Source organism: Taudactylus pleione, unplaced genomic scaffold (assembly GCF_031769625.1).
Source record: "Taudactylus pleione unplaced genomic scaffold, aTauple2 ptg001032l, whole genome shotgun sequence".
NCBI classification, from domain to species: Eukaryota; Metazoa; Chordata; class Amphibia; order Anura; family Myobatrachidae; genus Taudactylus; species Taudactylus pleione.
This window is the reverse complement of record NW_028285433.1, coordinates 3,190,758-3,202,110: the sequence shown is the minus strand read 5'-3', so window position 1 is coordinate 3,202,110 and position 11,353 is coordinate 3,190,758.

Genomic DNA, 11,353 nt, shown 5'->3' with positions numbered 1-11,353 from the left:
TATACACAGTCAACTATCAGTTACTAAACATATTAAATTACTAAAGTTTCCAAGTCTAGGACAGCATTTTCATTGACGCAAGTTTGCGCTCTGCATCTGCAGCTGCCCTACAAACTGCTGTTAGTCCACTACTGTAGCACCTTATGAAGTCATGAATTTACTATTGTGTATACTGTGCGGTAAGTCTTGGACAGTGCAGAATGGCACTAGTGTGAAAATTCAACAGTACTGTTAGCAATACAGACAACTGGGCATGCGCCATAAAATAGCGCTACTTAATGTATGGCTTGGCTCCACTGGACATGCGGCACACATTCCATTGTGATTAAAACCCGACCACTGGGCACGCGCAGGCATTGACGCAATTTTGCGGTTTAAACGCGCAGTCAGTTTGATATACAGAAACCAGTCTCTTTAACAGGGCCCATTGCCACTTGATGGTCATAATAAATCACTATAATGTCCACGTTCATGTCAGCGCCGGCATTGACGCAAGTTTGCGTTCTAAGGTACAGTACTGTATGTACAATAATAAAAATCCTAGTTTCGCTGTTTGACTCCCGAAGCACTGGGCAGACATGCGCTCCACATGTACTGTATTGAATACTGAATATTTTAAGTGAAGATTTTAAAAATAAATTAAAAAAACATACTGTATTTTCAAGGTCTCGAACCCACGGAACAAGAAGAGGGGAGAAGCAGTGAGACTAGGCATTAGACCGCTAGGCCACACGCTTCACCCATTACTAGAGTTCTGTAGTTTGTAAAGTCTAATGTCTAAGTCTGGGACAGTGCCGACAGTATTTACATTTGCGCAAACACAGTATGATCTCAACCGCACAGTCAGTGGATAATACAGAGCTTAATGATTTCAAACTGGATTACACATTCTTCTACCGCTTTATTATACCGTACATTCCTGATTCCATGGGGAAAACGCTGTAATACTGTATAGTGTACCGAATCACCGCTTCTGTCAAACAATCATCGGCCGGTGATACAGAACATACCGTACGGTACATTGGAAATCACACGCATGCGCTATTTACTGTAGTTTAGGAAAAGTGACACCTGGTGGGCAAAATGTTGTATTACACATAATGAAATCACACGCATGCGCTATGTAGTTTAGGAAAAGTGACACCTGGTGGGCAAAATGTTGTATTACACGTAATGAAATCAGACGCATGCGCTACGTAGTTTAGGAAAAGTGACATCTGGTGGGCAAAATGTTGTATTACACGTAATGACTTTTTTCACTACTAAACTTTCTTTGTGGCGCGACTCATGGCATGGTGTGTGGCGCGCCATGCGTGGCGTGTGAGATAGAGCTGTGATGCCATGTTATAGCTATTCACAAATAAATGGAAACTTACCAACTTTGTATCATCAGACTTTATTACTAGGAGAACCAAACTTATGAAAAGAAAAAAATTTCAAAGACGAAATATAAAATATAACCTGCAAAATATTAAAAGGCACCCTTCCTTAATATTTGGCTGCACACTTCTTACACCTGTCTACTGTTAGTTTATCCCATCTTCCATTGCACTTTGTTGAACCTCTTGAATGTTTACAGGATTATTTTTGACAATGGCAGAATTCACATCCTAAATTTTTCAGTTGGATTGAGATCAGGGAGTATATTTACTAAAGGTACATTTTTAGTCGATTTTGGTGTATTTGTAGTAAATTTGTATTCAATTTTGCAAATTGGGGATTTACTAAAGATAAAAAAGAATATAAAACCAACTATAAAATCGAATACGGACCAAAATGGAACATTGACCAAACATCGATACTTTCACATAGACCTCTAAAGGATTCCCTCGTTTACTAAGAGTTGGGTTGAATTAAATCAGCTACAAAACTGACATTCAAATCCCAAAATAAATACACCTGCCTGAGGTAGGTGATTTGGGAAGAAGCACTGCACAGATTACTGTGATCTGCGCATGTTTCTTAGGGTTAAAAACTTTAAGAGTTAAAAATAAAAAAACAGTTTGGGTTCCCCCCTGAATCCATAACCAGCCCTGGTCATGGTCATGGAAAATTGGGGGAAAACTGGCATGGGGTTCCCCCTATTTTTCAATTAACAAGCACCACACTGAACCAGCTGGGGTGGTAATGCCACAGAAGGAAGACACACAGTGTGAGGTCTTCCTAACAAAATTTTAAACCAGCCCCAAACTGGTCATCCCAGAGCTATCAATCCTCAGAAAGTGGGAACCCCCCCAAACAAAATATGGTGTTTCCCCTTCCCAGCATCAATTAGTGGTGGAGGTGGATGCAGGGGTGATGGTATAAATAATATTGTTTTACACAGTGGGACAACAAGTCCCAGGCAGTCTGCCCTGCAGCATTTGTAGAACTACAAGTGGCAGTGGGCTGCGTATACTGGTACTCCCACTGTGAGAAAAATATAACATACCACAAGACACACATACCAAATGTTTTATTATTTTATACAAGTTCACTCACTCACTCATACGCACTCACACTCGCTCACTTTACATACTTACCTACTCCCTAGCACCAGTCGTCCTTTTGTCCAGTAGGCATAATAGAAAAACAAAACTCCCGAGCCCTCGGACATAGTACTGTACACCAAGTACAGTACTTTGAAATTTATGGGCAGAACGATGATTGGCTGAGAGAGTCTTGCCCAATCAGTGCTTCACCCATAGACCTCAATAGGAGTAATAGGGAGTAACCCGGCCTGATAAGAGCTACTGCAGTAAATAATAGATCACAATATTAGAGCTAGGTCTCCATAAGTTCAACTGAGCCACAAATTTTGTGGATACCAGTCGATTGGTCCACAATAAAAAGGTAGACATTCACAAAGTCGACTTGAGAAGGTCAACACATTGTGAATGTCAACAGTAAAAAAGTTGACATGGTCATTAGGTCGACCATCATTCTGTATTTAGGCTGACAGGGTTAAATGGCCAACACATTTAAAGGGTCCACATTTAAAATGTTGACACTCAAATGTCTGCATGATTTTTCATGATTTTTAGAGTTAATGTAGGTTTATGCTAAAACAAAAAAAGTGTCGACACATTAGTCTTTTATCTGGGAGTGACTTGCAGCTGCGCATGCACAAATCGTTCGAAAAATGGCTTCTGCTCCATTTTCTTGGGGATTTGTGCAGGGACCCTACTGCCACTGTGGGACTCCAGAGAGGTAAGTATTAAACATGGGTGTGCAGTGTGGCCCCCTGGACCCATTATAGATATGCCACTGAGCAGGGCCATCTTCCCTTTGACTTGTATATATAGTAATGCTAACTGCACACTGTATTTAAGTATCCATGTGAATTTATATACCGTCTATATTAGTTGGTACTTATTTATCCTGATGTCAGTTTTATTCCTTTGTACAGTGCTATGGAACCTTATAAATAAAACATAATATAATAAATAATAATAATAATAGACATGATGAAATGAGTAGTAAAAAAAAAAAAGCAGCAGTAATTTAGTTCCATGACATGTTTTGCTTCATTGTTTATTCTTTAAATCTTGCTACAGTACCTTTTCTTTTACCTTATTCTCAATGTTTGTAATGACTAAGTAATATTGCATGAAGTACAGAAGGCAATAATTGTAGGAAAAAATCATGGGGATCTAAATGAATCGCTGTCAAACTCAGGAAATGTTTATAATCTCTAGATGATGTCAATAAACTCTAAAAGTTGAGATTGAATGCCTGATCAAATAAAAATATATTCTAAATAAGTTCTCACAGTACTATCTGGGCATTATAATAATGTCATTTTAAGAGTACATTACATTTAAAAACAGCAGGATGCTGTTTACTGAAGCTGATATCTCATTTTGGAATAATTTTCTTTCTTTTATCGCACCGCTAGCCATTTTGCAACTAGATATTTTTGCTAAATTGTAATATTCAGAGAACAGTAAAGTGTCTTTAAATATACAGTTCATTTTTCCAATTTAATAATAATTCCTATCAAAGCTAAAGGTGACAGAAATGGTTTGTGTGTAATATAGTATCATTTTAGGTGGCGGTGCTTAAAGGTGACTATTATAGCTGATGGTTAGCATACTGTATTGTAGGTATTGTTTTTTTTCTATTTGTGAGTCTCTGACAATTTCCTTAAAAAGGACCTTGATGTAAAACATCATGGGTCAAATGTAATAGAGTGAGAGTTTAGAAAATGTTAGAGTGCAGCAGTAAACTCATTGGTCGAGTTTTATCTTCAGAATGGGAAAACATCTGGATGAGAGTTTAAATCGTGAGAGTTATTTTAGTTTAAAAACATGGCCCAGTTTAAAAAGTGAGTTTGCTAAATTCTCACATTTTCTAAACTCTCACCTATTACATTTGGCCTCATGTTTCCCAGCAGTGATGGCATAAGGAATGGTGGGCCAAGGTACATAAATATGTCACCCTCCAGCCATTCCAAAACTGCATTATTGCATTTTTAGATAATAGCATCTTTTTGTGTTTGTCCAAAATACATACTTACTATTATAATATTATATTCTCTATATTTGGCTGTAATATTTATGAATTGTCTTTTTTATTGTCTTGTTTCTGCTACTTATAGCTAAAGATTAAGGGCCTGATTCAGACCCACTCGCAAGCGGCTGTCCGCTCGCAAGTGGGTCGATGGTGTGCACTGTGCATGCGCATGACGGAGGGAGCTCCGTCGTGCGCATGCGCCAGACGTGACGAGCGAAGGACTTTCCTTCGCTCGTTGTGTCTGATCAAAGGGGGCGTGCTGTCGATGTTGATTGACAGCACGCCCCCTTTGGTGGGCGTGCCGGGGGCGTGCCTCCCAGACGGGGGCGTTCCCAAGGGAACGCCTACCATCAGAAGCCGGCCCACTGACATCACTAGTGATGTCAGTGGGAGTGATTTTGGCTCTGATAGAGCCAAAATCACTCCTGGCCTTGCGGTTGAGAAACTCAACCGCAGGCTCCGTCTCGCAGTGGCGATGGTCAAGACCATCGCAGCCATCAACCTGCACGCTCGTATAGGCTGTGGGTGGTGACCCACAGCTATACGAGGGTCCAGGAGGACGCTTCATAATTATGGAGGACGGCCGTCATTCAGAGCGTGCGCTCTGCTCAGAGCGTCCGGCTCTGAATGAGGGCCTAAGTGTATATTAAATAGCCAGTTTTTTCATTTTAGCACAAGTGTTTATAATTAATTGATTAATTACTTAATTGCTCCTAGCCTTATATTAGGGAAGCAAGACAGGTAATCACTATGTTTATTCCCTCTGAAGAAACAACCTGTGTCTATAGGTTGAGAAACGCGTCATTATTGACTGCTACTTAGACAAAGATTTCATATACTACTGTAACAGGGCCGCTAATTGAGAGTCTCCAGTTTTGGACTTTTTAACACTGCATCTCGGGGACCACCTAACACAGACGCATAGCCACTGGATGTGTGGACTTTATAATAGAAGCTGTGCCGGACCCGGCAAGTGAATATCAGTGTCACATTCTGAAGGCTGTTGAATCAAGCCGTTGTTGTCACAAGCCTATCCACAGGAGCCGATTCAGACCCGGCAAGTAAATATCAGCTTTGCTTTCTGAAGGATGCTGAATTAAGCCATTGGTGTCACAAGCCTATTAACAGGAGTTGATTCAGACTCGACAGATTAATTGGTACATGGAGCTCCGGCTCCCTTACAAAAATTAATGGGGGCTGTTGACAGACATTCCACTATATAGGAGCATAGTTAACTAATTGCTCTTACCAAGGCTCATATAATAACAGATCAAATGCTTTTTTGCATGAATTACTATCAGCAGTGTGGGAATCATGGATTACCCAAATATTGGTTCTCAAGTCTGGGTCACCTGGCTGCAAACCAAGGTCTTTCCATAGCAGAACCTGGAATTATATAACTGGTGAGTGCACTCTTAGCCCACTTTAATGTGACTATATATATTTCTTAGAAACCAATGAGTCGATATCAACAAAAAATTAATGTCTTGATCCACAGAGCAACCCGTGAATAACATTCTTCATTTTTTATCTTCCTCATAAAAAACACACACAAAACTACAAACTTATCTCAAAGCAATCAGCAGGTCCACTTCCTTATTCTTCTCATAAACGTGGTAAGCAAGTTTTATCCAATTCTCTAAGACTGGCATGCTCCTCTAAAGTCAAACCAGACTCGAGAAGGACTAATCAACCAATGTTAAATAGAAACTCCTCAATCTGGGTGTTTTTTTTTTGCTGCATCAAATGCACTGGTTGTTATTTACCAAGGACTCTCACAAGGTGATTTCCACATCACTGCACCCAGTATGCAGTCACGACCACTGTTTCCGGTTCCTAGTATGAATGGCTGGTATGCAGAATAGTCAGCAGAATTATCAAAACATGATTTAGGTTCAATAACAAGTATTCACAAGTAAAGTACTAAGCAAAAAGATAAAGAATAGGTAAAACAGGCATAATCATACATTAGCAATCAGGAATATTAAACTGGTCAGGACTGCTGGAGACTAGGGATTTAGGCGTAATACTCTGGCATCTTCCTTTGTCAGAGCGAGGTTTAAATAGGGCTGTCTGTTAGAATTTGGTGCCATGCAAGACCTCAGCAATCATGATTATAAAGAATCATGTCTGCCATGCATCTGCCAATGTAAGCAGGATACTAACCAGTGAGTGGAGGAGAGCAGGTGTCATTCTGGCTGTAAAGGAAGCAGGAATGCTAGACCAAGTAAGAGCATGTTGGGTGCAGTCAGTGTTTTACATTATTCCTTCTATTAGGTATAGGTACATACGTCCCATTAAGGGTTTGTGAGGAAATCTCTTGTGAATGAAATGCGGTAGATGAGAAGCATATATATCTAAAGCCTATATCAAACAGCATTCTTCTAAGACAAATCTCTTCTAATTTAAAACTTTGTAGAGTACCTCTAGAAATTTGTGAATCCAATAACTTACTTTAAATTTTGCTCGCTGATGGACTGTAACAGGAGAATGAGTGATAGAAGATAACCGAATGATCAATAAAGGTTTGAGTGAATGTGAAAGTCATTAGGAATTTGTAATAATAAAATCATAAGCAAGTTTCAGTATAAAAGCCACCAGAATGACAATTTTCAAAAATGTTAAAAGGACCAAAGCATACTTCATTCCATGTACTTTTAAATCAGACTAAAAAAGTTTAGGAACAAGATTCATCTTTCTGTCTTTACATTTGTTAGAGGAGTTAAGGAGTTAATTTTTCTTGACTTATCTTCATATGTTCGAAAAGTTCTGGACTACAGTGTTCACAACTGGTACAACAGAACAGAATGGTACTTGAGGAAGGAGGGAGTAAAACGATATTGTCTGAAGAAATGAGAAAAGGATGTAACCTAATGAAACAGATTATTATGGGTAAATTCCACTCCAAGTGCATCCAGTTGTTTTGAGAAGATTCGCCAAATATTACTTTTGTTCCATCTGGCCATTATACTTTATATTGAAACATTTGCAAACTGTTCTTCAAACCACTGAGACAAACTGCACACCCTAGTCAGATCTGATTTCCTGTGGGAAGCTGAGAAGCCATAAGACTTCTTTAATGAATTGCATTGCATCTTGGGAGCTGAGAGGAGTATTTTGAAGGGATGCTCTATTATTACTAAGATGGTATCAAATCCCTGGAACAAAGTTAAGTCAGTTTTAAAAATACATTGATACATGAAACCAACAGGTTTCATGTGGTACTTGGTGAGGTACTTTGTGCTGAGTACTTTGTGCTGAGCACAACTTGTGCTAGCAGAAACAAACTAAGAGTTCCTAAAGTCTGAGGAATGATTATTTTCAGCTGGTTAGAATTTCTGGGGAAAGAACCACATGGATGAAATTTGCCACTATAAGCTCTTTGGGACAACATTTTTAAACTATTTCCCCAATACTAGAGGCACCCACCTCAAAAAGAATTGAGCCAGATGATTTTGGGATCAGGTATACTCGTATATTAAAAATACCCTTGCTATAGACTTTCTGATGACCCCTGAGTGGATATTTTGGAGTAAATATACTTCTTCCCCTACCCACACTCTTACCAAATGAGAAAAGCTACTGTTGACGAAAGTTGCTGCTACAGAAAAAATGATGATCCTCTCTCAGTGGATTGAACCTAGCAAACCAACACTAACTTTAATGCTGTCCAGGCTTCTTTATTTATTTACTATGGATTGGATCTCTACATCCATTGATAAAGAAAATTTGACTGAGAATTTTTTCTCAGTATGGCTTCCATATGTTCACACATTATCCCCTGACTTGAGAATTAGCACTCAAACATAGTTTCCAGTTGACGACCTGGTACAATCTGGCCTTATTAGAAGGACAGGCACCATTTTCATTATTCTCTTTTCCTCTGCTTGAAAATGTTACTACAAGACATTGTTACTCCTGTATATTCTCATGGAGTTTCACTTTTTTGATTCTTAAGATATTTCTATTGTCTTGTAATTATATACTATATGACCAACCAAATGTTTATATGTTTTCTAATGTGTTTGTGTCAATAAAAATTATATATAAAAAAACTTGATCCATATTGAAGGTCATTTTATGTTGATAGAATCCTTCAGTGGCTTCTGGATTATGCTCCATGTGAAGTTGAGACTTCTGAGTCATGAGGTAATTGGGGCTACCGGAATCGAGTAGTTCATAATTAACTGTCTGTAAATTTGTTAACAAATAATTGGAATACTGAGAGGGCATTACAAAGACCAAAGGGCAAGGTATTCAAAATGCCTACCTCTACTGTTAAAGGTTGTTTTCTGCTCATCATTGCATCTGATTTGAATGAGGTAGTAGGCAGTCAAACAATTGTGAGATAAGAGGTAGTCGGTACTAATATTTATGGTTAAAAGTGTTCAAACTGTGGTACTCAATATATGGCCATAAGTTTCTATCTTTTGTTCTTAATAAAGAAAATACCTGCCCCTGCTGGTATGTGAAATATTGAAATAAAGCCCCTTTCAATTTTTTTTCAAAATATGTCATTGCTTCAGACTCTGCTAGAGACAAGGGAAGCAAATCACTGGGGCTATGCCATTCTCAATGGAGAGGTAAATCCTTGATAGTTTGCTGAAGACCTTTGTAAGTACAGGTTGAGTCTCCCATATCCAAATATTCCGAAATACAGAATAATTTTGGCATGACTGAGATAATGAAACCTTTGATTTTTTTATGGTTCAATGTACACAAATTATAAAAGGCACAAATTATAAAAAATATTGTATAAAATTACCTTCAGGCTGTGTGTATAAGGTGTATATGAAACATAAATGAATTTCTTTTCTGTACACAAACTTTGCTTGTGCCACAAAATTATTGAAAATATTGTATAAAGTTACCTGCAGGCTGTGTATATAAGGTGTATATAACACATAAATGCATTCTGTGTGTATATTAGGTTCCCATTCCCAAGATTTCTCATTATGGTATGCAAATATTCCAAAATACTGAATATTCCGATATCCAAAATACCCCTGGTCCCAAGCATTTTAGATATGGGAGACTCAACCTGTGTATATATTGAGATGGCAAGGTATGTTTAACTGAAGAGACAAACATATTGTATTGAGTCCAGTTTGTCTAGCCTGCTTCAGTTTTCAGACACTGTCAATTTTAAATGCAAACTGCATGTGTACTTTGCTAAATCAAGGGCACTTGTTTAAAAAGTAACAAGACTATTAAAAAAACATAATTTCCACCCCATGTCCACAATTTGTGCTTTCATAAATTATCATTACTATTAGTGTTAATAATAAGCTGTCATTATATGTGAATGTACTCTTTTGATGGAATACATGTGCCAATGTCTATCAACAGATTGATGATACTATTTGTGTGGTGAAGGAGGAAGAAATAATTTAATATTATTATTCAAGCTTAGAAGGCAGCTTTCTATATTGAATAAGCACTGTTAGATACATGTTGCTCCCACTTCATAATCAGAGCAGTATGTACAGGGTTACCCCTTTACAATCTTTGGCATAAGGTCCAGTTGACATACTGTGCTTTGAATAGCTGTTTTTTTTAAGCTCAGTTTCTACTTGCCAAGATCCAGGAATATTGAGCCCCTGTTTTGAAAAGCAGAAGGTAAAATTCCTCTTTTGGTAAACTAAGCAATGATGGCGCACTCTAGTTCCTCCCCCCAAACATCCTTGACAATAGAGTCAGATCAAAATTGATTGGAAATGAATGGAATAGACTGGAAATTAATGTTATTGATGTTAATAATAGTTTACAGCAGGTACAAAACTGGTAATAAATTTTTTTTTTCACTATTTTTATACATTTTTAAACAAATCCCAAACCGAACCAAAAACTTAAGAGTGGTTTTGCCAAAACCAAAAACAACCAAAACATTTGAGGGTGGTTTTGCCAAAACATTGGAGTCCACGCACTCATCTCTAATAGTAAGGTGACAAAAAGAAAACATATTCCAATTTTGAACTTTTTGGAAATATATGCTTGGCAGTAGTCTAACAGTATGCATCATCCAAAGAGCACTATCCCTACAGTGAAGCATGGTGGTAGAATCATAATGTTATGGAGATGCTTATCTGTTTTAAGTAGTGAAAAAATATTCAAAATAAAGGATAACATGAATAGATCAAGGAAGACAACATATTACAGTTTGCAATAGACCTACTCCAAGACTTCAGGGCAGCTTAAATATAAAACAAACATCCTAAAGTGAGGAGGGGGATGGAGTAGGAAATAAATCAGCATTAAATGATTCTGTACTGTTCTGTCAGAGTCTCTGGGGGGAATGGGAGAGGGAGACAGGGCACAGAGACACACTAGTGTCAGAGGTAGTGCCAGTAGTATAGAACAGGGTATGAGGGTACTGCCTATGAGAGGCAAGTGAAAAAGTCCAGAGATTAAGACATTGAAGTATATTGTATCAATATATGAATGAACTTTATTGATACAGTCTTCTTTGTTCTATCTTACTAAATTACACATTCAAAAGGAAGTAGGGGTGGCTTTTATGGTCTATCAAATTTCAGGTCACATGGATGATTTACATTAAAATATTTGTTAACTTCTGTAATAGGTGAGATTTTGAAGGGACATTTTTTATTTTTTCTACACTGCACAGTGGGGATGTATCTACAGTATGTGTGTGCAAGGCAATGGAAGATGTAGTTTTGTAAGACCATTATGATCAAAAGGCAAATGCTATCATCTTCTGACTGCACTAACATGAATGTGGTACAGAATTAGTCCAGCCACATTGGGTGCTGAATGGCCACATCCCACCAACATTTGTCTGTGCATGTGTGGCCTAATTGAAAAATTATCCTCCATTCATCTAAGTGACAGAAGCAGA